General features: G+C 49.9%; 1 pseudogene; it reads right to left on the reverse strand.

Annotated features, from left to right (window-relative positions):
• Window positions 1-2,754: 2,754 nt before the first annotated feature.
• LOC143803693 (uncharacterized) overlaps window positions 2,755-16,960 on the reverse strand; it is a 75,646-nt pseudogene continuing 61,440 nt past the window's right edge.

Raw genomic sequence — 16,960 nt, forward strand, 5'->3', positions numbered from 1 at the left:
CTGTTTCTGATGTTCTTTCCCACAACTTATGTCTGTTCTGATGTTCTTCTCCGTCCCCCAGATGATATGGATAGGATGCACCCGCATGACAGGTAGGCCTGGAGTTCTTCCGGGACCCTAGTGACACCCCTCTCCCACCGTTGCCCCCTATGTCTTCTTAGGTGATTTTGGTGGGACAGCCAACCTAAAATTAACTGTCCTGCCTCTGTTTGAAGTATTGCTTGGAGCCTAATACTTCCTCGGCGTTCTGGCCACCGGCTACGCGCCTCAGTAGGATGTTGCCTCGATCTTACAGCACGACTCCTACTGGTGTTATCTCCTTTTTGCTTTGATCTCGTTTCTCACTCTCCACAATAAACCTCGCTTCTTGTCCTTTCTTGAGATACCGCCGTGATGTAGTGCAGGCGCGGTTCCTTAACGTTCTTTCCTGTTCGCTAGGCCTCTGTCAGGATCCCACCCCTGACAGGGACCCCCCTGAATCTTCCCCTGCAACACCCTCTGCCACAGGGTGTTGCCTGGTTCCAACCCAGTCAGCTTCTGTCTAACTTTCTATCCAACCCCCAGTTTTACCAGATTGTGAGGAGTGGCCTAATACATAGCGCCCTTAGCTCCCCCTGGAGGCCAGACTATGAAGTGTATTGGTGTCTGTGATACCTGGTCAGATGAACTCCTTCAGTGCCATCAGACGTACCATCACTCCCCTTAGTGGCGGAGCATCAGTACTGCAACGACCAGGACTCTGGGGCGCTGCACGAACATGTGACAGCCATGGCAAGGTTAAAGGTCTTTGAACAAGCTCTAAGTGGGAGTCAAGGGGACAGTATCAGCTTGTGTGAGATCGATACAGAAGACCCCCTTAAGCACACAAGAGACTATGTACTAAGTCAAAATAACGAACCACCGATCACCGCTAATGTTCCTGTCAGTTCTGACACTTCTCCATGGCACCACGACGCTGTTCTGCCTACAGCTCCCAAATTTCAAGGTCAGTCCAACGCACAACCAATGTCAAAACCTGAATCTCATTCACGCTCCAACACACAGCCAAACACTGCACCTCAGCAAACTCCATATGCTGACATCTACATGCAACCGAACAGCAAGTTACTATACCTTTGACAAATGCATGGCTCCAGCCTTGCATACGACAGAGACTGTATACACCAAACTGTTTATTATTATTATACATTTATATAGCGCGATTTATTCCATGGCACTTTACATGTGAACAGGGCAAATATAGACAAGTACAATAAATATGAGTAAAACAAGGCACACACAAGTACAGGAAGAGAGAGGAACCTGCACGCCAGGGCTCACAGTCTACAGGAGATGGGTGAGGATACACTAGGAGAGGGTAGAGCTGGTCATGCGGCGGTTCAGTAGACTGGGGATCACTGCAGGTTGTAGGCTTGTCGGAAGAGGTGTTTGCTGGTTTAAATGCTTATGCCGCTCCATACCTTCCCACGAGGTACATGATTCATTGAGAACTCACCAACACCAGTCTCACAAGGTTCGACGACCAACCTGAAAACAACAGAGGATGGAAGTGTGCCTTTAAAACTGCAACTAGTGACATCGGCATTACAGCTGCTGAAGAGCTGGACCTGCTGATCAGGTGGCTGGGACCACGATCGACAGAGCAAATCAAGAGACTCAGATCCATCTACATCAGCGATCCAGCTGATGGTCTCACGACCGCATAGGACAGACTAGAGAAAGGTTTTGGCAGTCCTGAAGCTATAGAAGACACACTGCTCAAACAACTACAGGATTTTCCTAAAATATCCAGCAAGGACGCTTCGAAATTCCAGGAACTCAGTGACCAGCTGTTCGAACTCCAGCTGGCCAAGACAGACACACATCTACCTGGCCTCAGCTACCTGAACACCGTACATGGGGGGAAACCAATAGTCGCCAAGCTGCCATATAACATGCAACAAAGGTGGACTATGCTAGGGACAAGATACCAAAAGGAACACCAGGTGTCCTTTCCTCCGTTCTCCTACTTCTGTGAGTTCATCAAAGACATTGCAGGGCGTAAGGTTGACCCAAGCTTCACCCGTGGAGAACCCACCGGCACAGCTTCATCCGCTCCCAAATATGAGAGCCATCGTCAAATTGACAAAAACAGGTAGAGGCCCAGTATCGGTAAAAAAGACTGACGTTCTTCCCACACCAGCATTGGTTCCTCACGAGGGCTACAAGGGTGAAAGAGTCGATAATCCAAACCGTCAGTGTCCCATCCACAAGAAGCCACATCCGCTGAAGAAATGTATCGGCTTCAGAAAGAAACCGCTCCAAGAACACAAGGAGCTTCCTAAGAAATTTGGAGTATGCTTCAGATGTTGTGCTTCTAATGAACATCTTACTAAGAACTCTAAGGTTACAATCAAGTGTATGGAGTGAGACAGCAAGGACCATGTACAAGTGCTCCATCCATCCCAGCTTAACCCTACGCCTACGCCTTCTCCCACCACAAGCCATGGCGGGGAGAGTACAGGCCAAGCAGTAAGTCATCTCACAGTATCTTCTTCATGCACAGAAGTCTGCGGAGAAGGTCTTTGGGAAAAGTCTTGTGAGAAGATTTGCCTGGTAAAGGTATATCCCAAGGGTCACCCAGAGAAGGCTGTGAAGGTGCATAGCATCCTGGACAATCAGAGCAATTGATCACTAGTAAGGTAAGAACTCTTTGATCTGTTCATTTTAAAGGGAAGCGCCTATCCATACACCTTAGGCATCTACAGTGGCATCTCAGAAGTCTTCGGAAGAAGGGCCAGTGATCTCATGGTAACGTCTCTTAAAAATACCATAAAAATACCTCTTCCCATACTCATCGAGTGCAATCAGATACCGTCTAACAAGAAAGAGATCCCAACGCCGGAAGCCGCTCTCGATCACAACGTAGAAATCCTGAATCTACTTGGGAGAGACATCCTCCATTTATACAAGGTACATCAGTAAATCAACGGTTCTCGCTGTTAGGGCTGGTGGAACGCACGGAATAATTATAAAGATAGTAATAAGGTGCGTTCGCAGCCCGGGGTCCATCGTGCAAAGATGAAACCTGCTGCTAGGTAATGGCGGCACTATATGGCGGTACTACGCCAGAATAAACACGGGTTCCGTTACCTGGTATGAACTGACGTGAACTCTGTTGCTTCACAGAGATGCAGAGAAACAAAGTAAATGCTGGGCCCTATTAGCAGTCACAGGGTGCAGCAGATGGACGCTAGTGGGATCCCTGAAATTCACCCCCACTACGCTGGTGATTGATCTCGCTCTGACCCTCGGTGGCTTTTGAGCCCTGCCTGAGGACGCCCTGAGTCAGATGCTGAGATCAAACTGGAATTCCCACCCTACACTGACCAGTAGTGTTAATGTAGCTGAGAAGCCACTGACTGCTTGATCCACTCACCCTAATACCCAGACAACAACCAAAGAGATAGGGATAATTTAGGAGCATTCACCAGTATCAATCTCTCAGCACACACATACATTGTCAAGTCTATACTAGCGCATGGCCGAGTGGCCATGCAAACCTTTTATAGTTGCAGCTAGGGTTGAGAGAAACGGATCGGACAAATTCAAAAATCACCGACTTTCTGCAAAGTCGGGTTTCATGAAACCCGACCCGATCCTAGTGTGGGATCGGCCATGAGGTCGCCGATCTGCGCACAAAAGTCGCGTTTCATATGACGCTTTCAGCGCCATTTTTCAGCCAATGAAGGAGGACGCAGAGTGTGAGCAGCGTGATGACATAGGTCTCGGTCCCCACCATCTTAGAGAGGGCATGACAGTGATTGGCTTGCATTCTGCGGTGTCACAGGGGCTATAAAGGGGCGTGCACACCGACCGCCATCTTACTTCTGCCGATCTTAGCATAGGGAGAGGTTGCTGCAGCTTCATCAGAAGAAGGGATATAGTTAGGGAGGGAAGATTAACCCCCAAACTGCTTGTGCTGTAGCGATTTCTACTGTCCAAGACCACGTTATTTTTGCAGGGACAGTGGAGGCTATATTTTTGTGCATCAGCTCTGTAGCTTATTAGCCTGCCTTATAAGGCTCCCTGATAGCTGCATTGCTGTTTGCACGCTGCTGTGCAAACCAACTGCTTTTTTAAAAGCAAAAATCCTGATGCTCCTTTCTGCACAGTTATCTTGTTTATTTGTCCACACTTTTGTGTGCAGCAGTCCTTTTTATTGCTGCCATACTTGTCCTGAGATCATTGTAGGGAGATTGAAACTGTACTATAGTCCTTGTATTTTTTCATATATCTTCCAGCCACTCTCTGCCACTTACATTGTGTTGTTTAATACACTGGGCCAGAGTTTTGGTTCAGTCTCCAAAAAAAACAGTGAGATTCAAATTCTCACAAAGTGGATATACTTCAGTCCTGTTAGTTTGTCGTATGTCAGCCAGCCACTTTCTGCCACTTAGATTGCATTGTTATATACACTGGGCCTGAGTTTTGGTTCAGTCTCCCAAAAAAAAAGTGAGATTCAAATTCTCACAAAGTGGATATACTTCAGTCCTGTTAGTTTGTCGTATATCAGCCAGCCACTTTCTGCCACTTACATTGTGTTGTTTTATGCACAGGGCCTGAGTTTTGGTTCAGTCTCCGAAAAAAAAGGGAGATTTAAATTCTCAACAAGTTTATATACAAACTACAAACAATCACACTGGCGCTGGGCTAACACCCTCCATGTGAAGCTGCAGGCACCTAGGCAGGGCTGTGTGCAAACCCCTGCCGAAAGCAAGTGAATTGATAATACCAAAGATAAGGATGCCGAGCTGAAAGAGAGGCTGGAACTCGTGTGGCAAATGAACTAAATGAAACTAAAATATCCTACCTCACAGTTGGAACGGCACGTCCCCTGGATAACGAGGTTGGCTGCCGCACTTCTGCCCTCCGTGGTGTAAAAGGGCTGCGGTGTCAGCGGTGCATACACCAAGAGGGAGCGTCCTCCCGTGGTGAAAAAAAATCCCCTGTGCGCTCGCTACTGATAGTTGCGGCAGGCCGCCTCGGCCGATGGCGCCGCCGAACAGTAGCGCGGCGAGTGAGGGGCGTGTCTAAAAGGTGACGTCACCTGTCCAAGAAATGGACACTAGCAGGGGCCAATCCCGACGCGTTTCGAGGGAACCGACCCTCTTTCTCAAGGTATCTTGAGCTACCTTGAGAAAGAGGGTCGGTTCCCTCGAAACGCTTCAGGATTGGCCCCTGCTAGTGTCCATTTCTTGGACAGGTGACGTCACCTTTTAGCCACGCCCCTCACTCGCCGCGCTACTGTTTGGCGGCGCCATCGGCCGAGGCGGCCTGCCGCAACTATCAGTAGCGAGCGCACAGGGGATTTTTTTTTTCACCACGGGAGGACGCTCCCTCTTGGTGTATGCACCGCTGACACTGCAGCCCTTTTACACCACAGAGGGCACAAGTGTGGCAGCCAACCTCGTTATCCAGGGGACGTGCCGTTCCAATTGTGAGGTAGGATATTTTAGTTTAATTTAGTTCATTTGCCACACGAGTTCCAGCCTCTCTGTCAGCGCGGCATCCTTATCTTTGGTATTATCAAGTTTATATACACCTTCTACATTGTTTTACAGTACCATATAACGGTTGTTATTTTGGTTAGATTTTCCAAAAAATTAGGAAGTCTGGTGGAAGAGCCCATGGGCGGTGGTTATTAGCTGGTACTGATGGTGGTGGTGGTGGTGGTGCATCTGGTGGTAGTGGAAAAAGCACAATAGCACCTAAGACATCAAAGGCTCCCTTATCTGGGAGTAATAAAACAGCTTTTAAAGCCGGAGCAGCAGGAAAAAGTTTTGGCTTTCCTTGCTGACTCAGCCTCTAGCTCTTTCTCCTCCTCTTCACAAAGTTCCAAATATAAAAGCAGCGAGTTGTCAGTGGATGCTCCCGGTCAGGAACAAGACGTTTCCTTGTGTCCTTCACCCAAACCAAAAGTGAAGGATGCGTCAGGCGACACTACAGGTTACTCCATGGAGCTCTTTACACATACCATGCCTGGGTTAGAAAGGGAAATTGTTAACTGCCCATTACAAGATGAATCGGACATGGAGTGCACTGATGCACAGCCACAGCTAGATTATTATGCTGTTCCATTGACTCAGATCACTACATTGCCCTCGCAGTGTACTGAGCCAGAATCTGACCCTGATGAGACTATGGTGCCCCATCCCGAACGCTGACACAGAGGAAGGTGCACATGACATTGAAGAGGAGGTGATAGTTGACCCAGTTATTGACCCAGATTGGCAGCCATTGGGGGAAGAGGGTGCTGCTGCCAGTAGCTCAGAAGCGGAGGAGGATGATCCACAGCAGCCATCTACATCGCAACAGCTGTCATCTGGCAGGCCTGTATCAGGCCAAAAACGTTTGTCAAAAACAAAAACAGTTTTAGGACAGTGTGGCCATCCGGTGAAAGTAGCACAGCGTGCAATGCCTGAAAAGGAATTCCATAGTAGGAAGAGTGTAGTGTGGCAATTTTTTAACCAAGATCCGAATGATCAGTCAAATGTTATCTGTAAGAAATGCTCAAAGACCTTTAGCAGAGGGAAGAATCTTCAAAATGTAAATACAACGTGCATGCTTAGACATTTAACCAGCATGCACTTGCAAGCCTGGAATAACTACCAAACGTCCCGTACCGTTGGTGCACCTGCTCAGAATGAAGGTAGTCAGCAACGCTACATTGCTTCCCTCACTGTAAGCCCACCGGTTAGGACACCACCAGCAGGAAATGTGGAGGTATCGTCACAAGGCCAAAGCAGTCAAGGAGTCACAAGGTTATTGGTAGGAAACATTGTATGTAGGCCAACATCAAGAATACCATCACCAACCCTCTCTCAATCCACCATGTCCACCACCACCATAGTTCCACCATATGCAGCTCTCCAGTCCAGCTCACCCTACAAGAGACTCTCGTTAGGAAAAGAAAGTGCTTATCCTCTCATCCGCGTACACAGGGTTTGAACGCCCACATTGCTATACTAATCTCGTGAGAGATGATGCCCTACCGGTTGGTTGAAAGCAAAGCTTTCAAAGACCTGATGGCCTGCACAGTACCACGCTATGACCTATCCAGTCTGCACTTCTTTGCGAGAAAAGCCATCCAAGCCCTCCACCAGCATGTTAAAGACCGCATTGTCCATGCTCTGAGGCAATCAGTCAGTGGAAAGGTGCACCTCACAACAGATGCGTGGACCATTAGGCATGGCCAGGGACGTTACGTGTCCATCACGGTGCACTGGGTTAATGTGGTGGATGCAGGGTCCACAGGGAACAGCCATAGTGGGACAGTTCTGCCTAGCCCACGGTCTAGGAAACAGTTGGCTGTAGGCGTTCGCCACCCCTCATCCTCCTCCTCCTCCAGAAGCGAAAGCTCGTCCACAGAGCGCAGTCGCACGACCACTCCATCTGCAGCTGCCAGTGTTGCATACGAGGTGTCCCATTATCGAACAGCTAGCGGTAAGCGTCAGCAGGCTGTGTTACAAATGAAGTGTTTGGGTGACAACAGACACACCGCAGAAGTACTGGCCGAGTACTTGCAGCAACAAACTCAGTCATGGCTGGGCAGTGTTCATCTTGAGGCAGGCAAGGTAGTCAGTGATAACGGAAGGAATTTTATGGCTACCATAGCCCTTTAACAACTGAAACACATACCTTGCCTGGCTCACACCTTGAACCTGGTGGTGCAGTGCTTCCTCAAAAATTATCCGGAGTTACCAGCCCTGCTCCTGAAGGTGCGAAGACTTTGCTCGCACATCCGCCGGTCGCCCGTACACTCCAGCCATATGCTGAACCATCAGCGATCGCTGAATCTTCCCCAGCACTGCCTAATAATCGATGTTGCAACAAGGTGGAACTCCAGACTGCACATGGTTCAGAGGCTGTTCGAACAGAGGCGTGCTGTAATTAATTTGTGGGAGGATACACATACACGGGCAGGCACTTGGATGGCAGACATGGAGTTGTCTGGTGTGCAGTGGTCGAAGCTACAAGACCTCTGTCAAGTCCTTCAGTGTTTTGAGGAATGCACACGGCTGGTAAGTGCAGACGACGCCATCATAAGCATGAGCATCCCACTAATGCGTCTGCTGATGCAAAGTTTGACGCACATTAAAGAGCAGGCGTCTGCAACCGAGGAGGGAAGCCTTGATGACAGTCAGCCATTGTCTGTCAGGGAACTCTCCTGGACGAGGTGGCAGACGAAGAGGAGGAGGAGGAGGATGATGGGGATGAATATTTATGGGAGGAGGATGCTTCTCAGGGGGCAATAGAAACTGGTGGCATTGCAAGGTCAGGTACAGGGTTTTTGCGGGACACAAGTGATGTTGATTTGCAAGAAAGTGCTCCTCAACCCAGCACAAACAGTGAATTGATACCTGGAACATTGGCCCACATGGCTGAGTATGCCTTGCGTATCCTAAAAAGCGCCCCCCGCATTATCAAAATGATGACCATGACGATTACTCGTTGGACTGCCTCCTGGATCCACGATATAAAGGAAAATTAGAAAATATCATGCCACATGAGAACCTTGAGCAAATATTGGCTACCAAACAAGCAACTCTTGTAGACCGTTTGGTTCAGGCATTCCCAGCACAAAGCAGCGGTGATGGTTCTCACACGAGCCGTAGGGGGCAACATGGCAGAGGTGTTAGAGGTGCACAAATCCGAAGTGGCGTTGGACAGAGGGGTTTTATGACCAGGTTGTAGAGTGATTTCGCAATGACCGCTGACATGACAGGTACTGCTGTAAGAGGGTGAACTGTAGTCCCACTGAGAGGGCACTAGGACCCTGTGGTTTTTGCCTGCTGCAGCAAAGAACAGACACTGCCAGGCCCCTATGGCAGGAGACTATGTGTGCTGGTGGGTGGGGTCTGGTATCAGGTGTGTAAAGTGTCATATAAGGAAGTGGGGGCAGAGAAGAAAAGGCGGGAAGAGAGGAGGAAGCAGCAGTGTGATAGAAAGAGACTGTGTGAATTTGCTGCCAGTGTGTTGGAGAAAAGCTTCGAGAGGAAACAACTCTGAGAGAGACTTGTTTTTGTTGCTAACGTTTTTCTGGAAACAGTTAACCTTTATTTTGGAAGACTGAGACATTACTGAAAACCCAGTAAGTATTTGAGAGTCTGTGGATGGAGTCCCTGTGCATTGAGTTGAGAAACAAGTTTGGACAGACTGCTGATATAAAGACGGACGGATTGTTGTAAGAGCATTTCTAGGAACTACAGGAGGAGAGACAACTTCTTTAGGCCACTAAACTAAGTCCCCGGCGTTTGGGCTCGGCATCGGCCGACAAGACGGAGAAGCGTGCTGTTACTTATTGGCGCTGAAGACTTGGACTGGCTGCAGCCTGTGTGGAATCCTGCCTGAGAGAAGACTCATCTTAGGTTAATGGTACCATAGTCATAGATACCCGGGTATCCCTTTGCAGAGTGTTTAATCGTTACTTTAGAGGTGTATCGCATATTAGATGTGTGTAAGTTATACTCAGTGTGTCACTCCAGGGGTTCCTCTTGATAACACTACATTCAATTTACGCTTGTTCTTGTATTGAGTTGTTCTGTGAGGTAAATTGATTACTAGCCTGTTGGAGTATACAGTTCTCAGGAGACCTTGGAGTGGCACAGTGATTTCAGCTGCTGCTGAATTAGTGTATCTTTTGGGTGCTTCTGCCTGAGTATTCCTCATATTATCTTACTTATTCTGCCTTTGAGTAAACCACTGTTGGAGATTTCTGCCTTAGTCTTGGTTTGTGACTCACTGGATCTTATTCGGACCTCGGGTCATTACATTTTTGGCGTAGTCGGCAGGATCCAGTGTTTGTCATGGACGGAGGCGAGGGTAGAAACGACTCCGCTGTATACGCATCCTCCTCGGGGGTTGAGGTTCCCCGAGCAGCCGCGGCGACTCCAGGAGGGTATGTGCCTGTAGGAGCTTTACTTCAGCACATGCCGAAATACGATGGGCGCAATATGGCGTTGCAAGATTGGGCTGAGAGGGTCCGGAGTATTCTGCGCATGTGTAATTTGACCCCCGCGTTACGCGCTGAGCTGGCATTAAATGCACTGGAGGGTGATATTAGGCGTATGGTGATGGTGCGCCCAGAATCAGAGAGGGATACGTTAGAAAAGATTTTGGAACTGTTAGAGGGGAGTTTGGGGGGCCGAGCGCGTGTGGCCCAGCTTCGGTCCCTATTCTTTAATCGTCCCCATAGAGAGTGTGAGTCCCTGATGCAGTACTCTAATATCTTGCAAGAGACGTTGAATGAGATGCAGCGACTAGACCCGGGGGCCATGGGGGCGTTCCGGGAGGTAGACCGCTTGCTCCGGGATCAATTCATCACCGGGTTAGTCAATAGACTTCTCCGGGACAAACTGTTGGAAATGGCCCAGGCTGCACCAGAATTATCTTTCTGGCAGATTTACCGAGCTGCACTGGAAAGGGAAGAGAAATCTGCCCATGTGCCCGAGGGGTCAGTGAACAGTGCCCAGCTGGAGGAAGGTGGGTCATCGGGGTCAGGGGGAGAGGGGCTGGTAAGCATGGTATAAGCTTTGCGTGCTGAGGTAAAGGAGTTGAAGCTGAAATTGTCTCAACTGACAGTTGGTCCCGCCTATACCCCCTCACGGGGGCCTTCTGCCCCACCCCCTGGAACGGTGACCCCACCGATGGCCAGGTCGCCCTATCAGAATGAGTCGAGCCCTCGTCCACGAGGAACAATTACCTGCTGGAAGTGTGGGCGCCAGGGACACATCTCTCGTTACTGCCGGACGCTTGCAGCTCCAGAAACCCCGTCGCCGGCTTTAAACTTCTGGCCGCTGCCATGAGAGGGCAAGCAGCAGCGGCTCCACCCGCACAAAGCCCTCGACGGGATGAGCAAGATTTGTTTGCATGTAGTCCAGTGATAGAAGCAGAGTTTGAAGGGCGGAAGATGAGGTGCTTGGTTGACATGGGATCCGAATGTACTATAATGCCTCTAGAAGTATATGAGAGATACTTCAGTCGACTAGTGATGCCAGAGGATGGCCGAGTGATACAACTTACCGCCGCAAATAATGGTCAACTGTTAGTCAAGGGGATCGTGTGGATGCAGCTAAAAATGTTTGGTCAAGAGCTGGGGCAGAAGGGGGTAGTACTGGTGGATCACCCCCCTAGAAGAGGAATGGAGGTGACGCTCGGAATGAACGTGCTGCGAGACTTGAATCACCAGATGTATGCCAGTGAAGGACCCCGATACTGGGCCCGGGCGACAAGACACCGACCCACACAGAGAATTTTACACCGTCTAGTGCTGAGTTGCGACTTGCTGAAAAGTGCGGTCCCAGGTGGCCGGGTGGGCCGGGTCCGAGTGCCATCGCGGGCCCCGATCCTGCTGGGACCCAGACAAGAGGAACTCTTAATGCTGCCGGTGGGAGCTGCACAGAGATTGAATGGGCTTGAAGTGCTACTTGAGCCCGCCCAAGAGAGTTCCTCATTTGCCAAAGTACATGTGGCCCGGTCTTTGGCGATTGTGAAGAATGGACGGGTGCTGGTCCGATGCATCAATGTTTTAGATGAGGCTGTTACAATTCCCGCTGGGACCATACTGGCTGAACTGTTTGTGCCGGCAGAGAAGGTGCCAGAAAATGCAGGATTCGAACTGCGACCGGATCAACAGTCATCCTGGACATTTGCGGTCGAAGTAGGCCGGACTGAACCTCCTACTGAGGAATGGAATGGTCATGTGATCATGGAGCAGATGGGGGTGGATCGGGAGAAGCTGACCCCAGTGCAGTTGGAGCAGTTGGAGAGAGTTTTGTGGGAGCATCAAGAGACCTTTTCCCGACATGGAGAGGACTTCGGGTGTACCCAGACGATTGAGCATGAGATTCCAACGGGGGATACTCCACCCATTAGAGAAAGATATCGTCAAATCCCTCCGGCGCTTTATCAAGAGGTGAAGAGCATGGTGGCCAGTATGCTGGACAACCAAGTGATCCGAGAGAGCCGGAGTCCCTGGGCGGCCCCTGTAGTCTTGGTCCGCAAGAAGGATGGGACACTCCGATTTTGTGTGGACTATCGAAAATTGAATGCCCACACCGTACGGGAAGCATATCCTTTACCCCGTATTGAAGAATCCCTGTCGGCCCTGGGTCGGGCCAAGTATTTCTCAACGTTGGATTTGGCAAGCGGGTACTGGCAGGTCCCAATGGCTGAAAAAGATCGGGCCAAGACGGCGTTTGTCTTACCAATGGGGCTCTTTGAGTTCAACCGGATGCCCTTTGGCCTCGCTACCGCCCCGGGAACCTTCCAACGCCTGATGGAACATTGCTTAGGCGATCTAAATTTTGAATCAGTCCTGATATATCTAGACGACATTGTGGTGTTCGGAACCTCATTTGAAGATCATCTGGAGAAGCTGCGTCAAGTTCTCCGGCGGCTCAGGAGCTACGGCCTGAAAATAAAGCCAAAAAAATGTCAAATGTTACGAAACCAGATTGAGTATTTGGGACACCTGGTGACCCCGGACGGGGTACTACCTATAGCCAGTAAGATTAAGGCGGTACAAGAGTGGCCACCTCCCTGTGACCTGCGAGAAGTGCGGGCCTTCTTGGGCCTAGCAGGATACTATCGGCGGTTTGTGCCTAAATTCTCACAAGTGGTGGGTCCCTTGAATGAACTTTTGAGAGGGACAGCGCTGGGTCCTCGAAACCGCCCCATTCCATGGGGGCCCCTACAGGAAAAGGCATTTGATGAAGTGAAAACCGCCCTCACGAGTGCCCCATTGCTGGCATACGCCCGGTTTGACACCCCTTTTTTGTTGTATACCGATGGTAGTCTTCATGGGTTGGGGGCAGTACTAGCACAGGTGCAGGACAGCCGAGAGCGAGTGATTTCTTATGGCAGCAGGTCTTTAAGAGACTCCGAGCGAAATGCGGCCAATTACAGCTCATTCCGACTGAAATTACTGGCCCTGGTGTGGGCAATGACAGAACGCTTCGCCGAGTATCTAACAGGGGCTGAGGTGCTAGTCATGACAGATAACAACCCGCTAGCTCACTTAGAGAATGCGAAGCTGGGAGCGTTGGAGCAGCGGTGGGTCGCCAGACTGGCCAAGTTAATTACCGCATTAAATTCCGCTCTGGTCGAGAAAACGGCAATGCAGATGCATTGTCAAGAGTGCCCCTTGGGTCATCAGGGGAAGATGTTGACGAACAACTTGAGGACACTGAAACTCCAGCTTTGGGGCAGATACCTATCTTCCAAAGTGTGGTACACTCAAGTGGGGTGGCCACCGGAATGCCCTGTGTCCTGGGTAAAACACCCTCAGATTGGACAAAAGTCCAGGATGAGTGTCCGGACGTTGCACTTGTGCGTCGTTGGGTACTAAACAAGGTCTGGCCCAGTGCAGAGGACAAGGCTCAGTTGTCCATGGAAGGAATGAAACTCCTTCGACAATGGGATAAATTGTGTGTGGAACAAGGTCTTTTGTATCGTAAGGTGTACCTGCCATCTGAGCTGCAGCATCGGTACCAACTGATAATTCCTGTGGGGATGGGTCCCGTGGTCGCTCGTGAGGCGCATGAGAAGGGGGCCCATTTTGGAAGTGAAAAGACACTTCAGTGGTTGCAGCGAGTCCTCTATTGCCCTGAGTTGGGAGGGATGGTGGCCGACGCGTGTCGGCAATGCTGAATTTGTGGGCTCAACAAAAGCCCTGAACAGCGGGCTCCCACACAGTCTATTAAGACTTCAGCTCCACTGGAGCTACTCATGATTGACTACGTTTTGATAGGGTACTCTACGTCAGGGTACTCCTATTGCCTGGTGATGACAGATCACTTTACCAAGTATGCTGTAGCGGTGCCGACAAGAGATCAGACGGCCAAGTCGGCGGCTGAGGCCGTGTGTCGACATTTCTTCCAAGTGTTCGGGTGTCCGCAGAGAGTACATTCAGATCAAGGGGCCTGCTTTCAGGGGACGCTGATGAGGGAGTTGCACCAGCTCTATGGTATCGAGCAGTCGAGAACAACGCCTTACCACCCTCAGGGTAACGGGGCGTGTGAGCGTTTTAATCGGACCTTGTTGCAAATGTTGAGGTCCTTAGAGGGTCAGCAACAGACACGCTGGCCTGAGTATCTCCCCGAATTGATGTGGGCTTACAATAACAGGGTGCACAGTACTACTGGTTACTCACCCCACATGTTGATGTTTGGTAGACCTGGCCGAGACATTGAGGATTTGAACATGCCGGATCCCTCCTCCGCCCCCCTTCGGACTGCATCCGAGTGGGTACGAGAGCATCGGCGGCGGTTGAGGGTGGTGCATCAGGAAAGCTGAGTGACCGATGGGAGGCGATACCGTATCTGATAAAAAAACAGGTGAATCCTGAGATTCCAGTGTACGAGGTCGAGCCGGTGGGGACAGGGGGGCCAACCCATAATTTGCACCCTAACATGCTACAACGGTGCTGGTTTGAAGATTTGGCGCCTATTCCCCCAGAGCCGGAGGCCGTGTCCCAAGGGGCGGGAACTCTGAATGATCTTGAGTTTGATGGTGTGCTTGTTCCTGCGCCTGCTTATTTGCCCCCTCCGACCAATCTGGTCTTGTATGATGAGAATGTTGAGGATGTGAAGGATGCTGTTGAGGAGAGCGCATCAGATCGACTGCTTGGTCCTGACGCTGTATCACGGAACATCGAACCACAGAGGGAGGCAACTCCACTTGCGCCCGCTAACACGACCACGGAAGTGACTTTAGCTCCCTCTAGGGTTGCACCTATTGATGTAGGACTCAGGAGAACTACACGATCTACGGCTGGAATACCGCCTCAGCGATATGCTCAGGATGAATTTGAGTGGGAAGGTATGTCGAGGACGCCAACCTCTAGTGGGGTGGCATGTAAGAGGGTGAACTGTAGTCCCACTGAGAGGGCACTAGGACCCTGTGGTTTTTGCCTGCTGCAGCAAAGAACAGACACTGCCAGGCCCCCGGAGACTATGTGTGCTGGTGGGTGGGGTCTGGTGTCGGGTGTGTAAAGTGTCATATAAAGAAGTGGGGGCAGAGAAGAAAAGGCGGGAAGAGAGGAGGAAGCAGCAGTGTGATAGAAAGAGACTGTGTGAATTTGCTGCCAGTGTGTTGGAGAAAAGCTTCGAGAGGAAACAACTCTGAGAGAGACTTGTTTTTGTTGCTAACGTTTTTCTGGAAACAGTTAACCTTTATTTTGGAAGACTGAGACATTGCTGAAAACCCAGTACGTATTTGAGAGTCTGTGGAGTCCCTGTGCATTGAGTTGAGAAACAAGTTTGGACAGACTGCTGATATAAAGACGGACGGATTGTTGTAAGAGCATTTCTAGGAACTACAGGAGGAGAGACAACTTCTTTAGGCCACTAAACTAAGTCCCCAGCGTTTGGGCTCGGCATCGGCCGACAAGACGGAGAAGCGTGCTGTAACTTATTGGCGCTGAAGACTTGGACTGGCTGCAGCCTGTGTGGAATCCTGCCTGAGGGAAGACTCACCTTAGGTTAACGGTACCATAGTCATAGATACCCGGGTATCCCTTTGCAGAGTGTTTAATCGTTACTTTAGAGGTGTATCGCATATTAGATGTGTGTAAGTTATACTCAGTGTGTCATTCCAGGGGCTCCTCTTGATAACACTACATTCAATTTATGCTTGTTCTTGTATTGAGTTGTTCTGTGAGGTAAATTGATTACTAGCCTGTTGGAGTATATAGTTCTCAGGAGACCTTGGAGTGGCACAGTGATTTCAGCTGCTGCTGAATTAGTGTATCTTTTGGGTGCTTCTGCCTGAGTATTCCTCATATTATCTTACTTATTCTGCCTTTGAGTAAACCACTGTTGGAGATTTCTGCCTTAGTCTTGGTTTGTGACTCACTGGATCTTATTCGGACCTCGGGTCATTACACTGCTGCATCGATTCAAAGTGACAGGAGACGCATTTGTCCAGTATGGTTACGAACTACTTTTCCTCCCTTATCGATGTTCTCCCTCACAGGTCATTCCCCTTTGATTACTGGGCATCTAAAATAGACACCTGGCCTGAATTGGCAGAATATGCATTACAGGAGTTTGCTTGCCCTGCTGCTAGTGTGCTATCAGAAAGAGTCTTCAATGCTGCTGGTTCAATACTGACCGAAAAAAAGGACACGTCTGGCTACCCAAAATGTTGATGATCTAACCTTCATTAAAATGAACCAATCATGGATTTCAAATTATTTTGCCCCACCTTCCCCTGCTGACACGTAGCTTGCCTGAAAAATGTTTTGCTTTTGGCCTTCTCTTACTGACTTCTCCAATTCCTCCATTTGCAGCTGCTGAATGTCCACCATAGGCCATTTTTATACCTCCCTAAATGGGCTTACGCCCCCCACAAGGCCGTGGTCACCACCTGGCGCAAGCACCCGTGCGAGTGCCGTTTGCCTGGACAGGTGGGTGGGCCCACTCTTGGGCGACGGCACTGGCACAGGGTCCCTCATAGTACAATGAAGTGTCTCTGACGGTGGTGGTGCACAACCAACGTCAGACACACCGTCGTAATATGAGGGGCCCTGTGCCAGTAACGCCGCCCACAAGAGAGTGTTCCCCCCCAGCTCGAACAGTGCTCTACCACTTGCAATACTTACCTCTCCCTGCTCCACCACTGTGTAGTCTGTGCTGTTAAATCCTTCAATGGCTCTGCCAATACAAATTTGTTGAAATGATAGATGATAGTTAAAATATACAGGGGCCCTGGCCTCCATTTAGACCAGTTAGTTCTTTGCGCCTACTACCACTGTCTGCTACTCAGCAGAGGAGCCCACCCCTGTACCTAGCTATGCCACCTGTTTATTTATAAACAATTTTTTGGCAGACATTTAGCCCACTTTATTATTTGGGCCTACAAACTTAGTCTGCTACTCAATATAGTTTTCCTCCACTGAACAAAGCAATGCCGCCTG

This window comes from Ranitomeya variabilis, chromosome 2 (genome assembly GCF_051348905.1).
Source record: "Ranitomeya variabilis isolate aRanVar5 chromosome 2, aRanVar5.hap1, whole genome shotgun sequence".
Taxonomy (NCBI): domain Eukaryota; kingdom Metazoa; phylum Chordata; class Amphibia; order Anura; family Dendrobatidae; genus Ranitomeya; species Ranitomeya variabilis.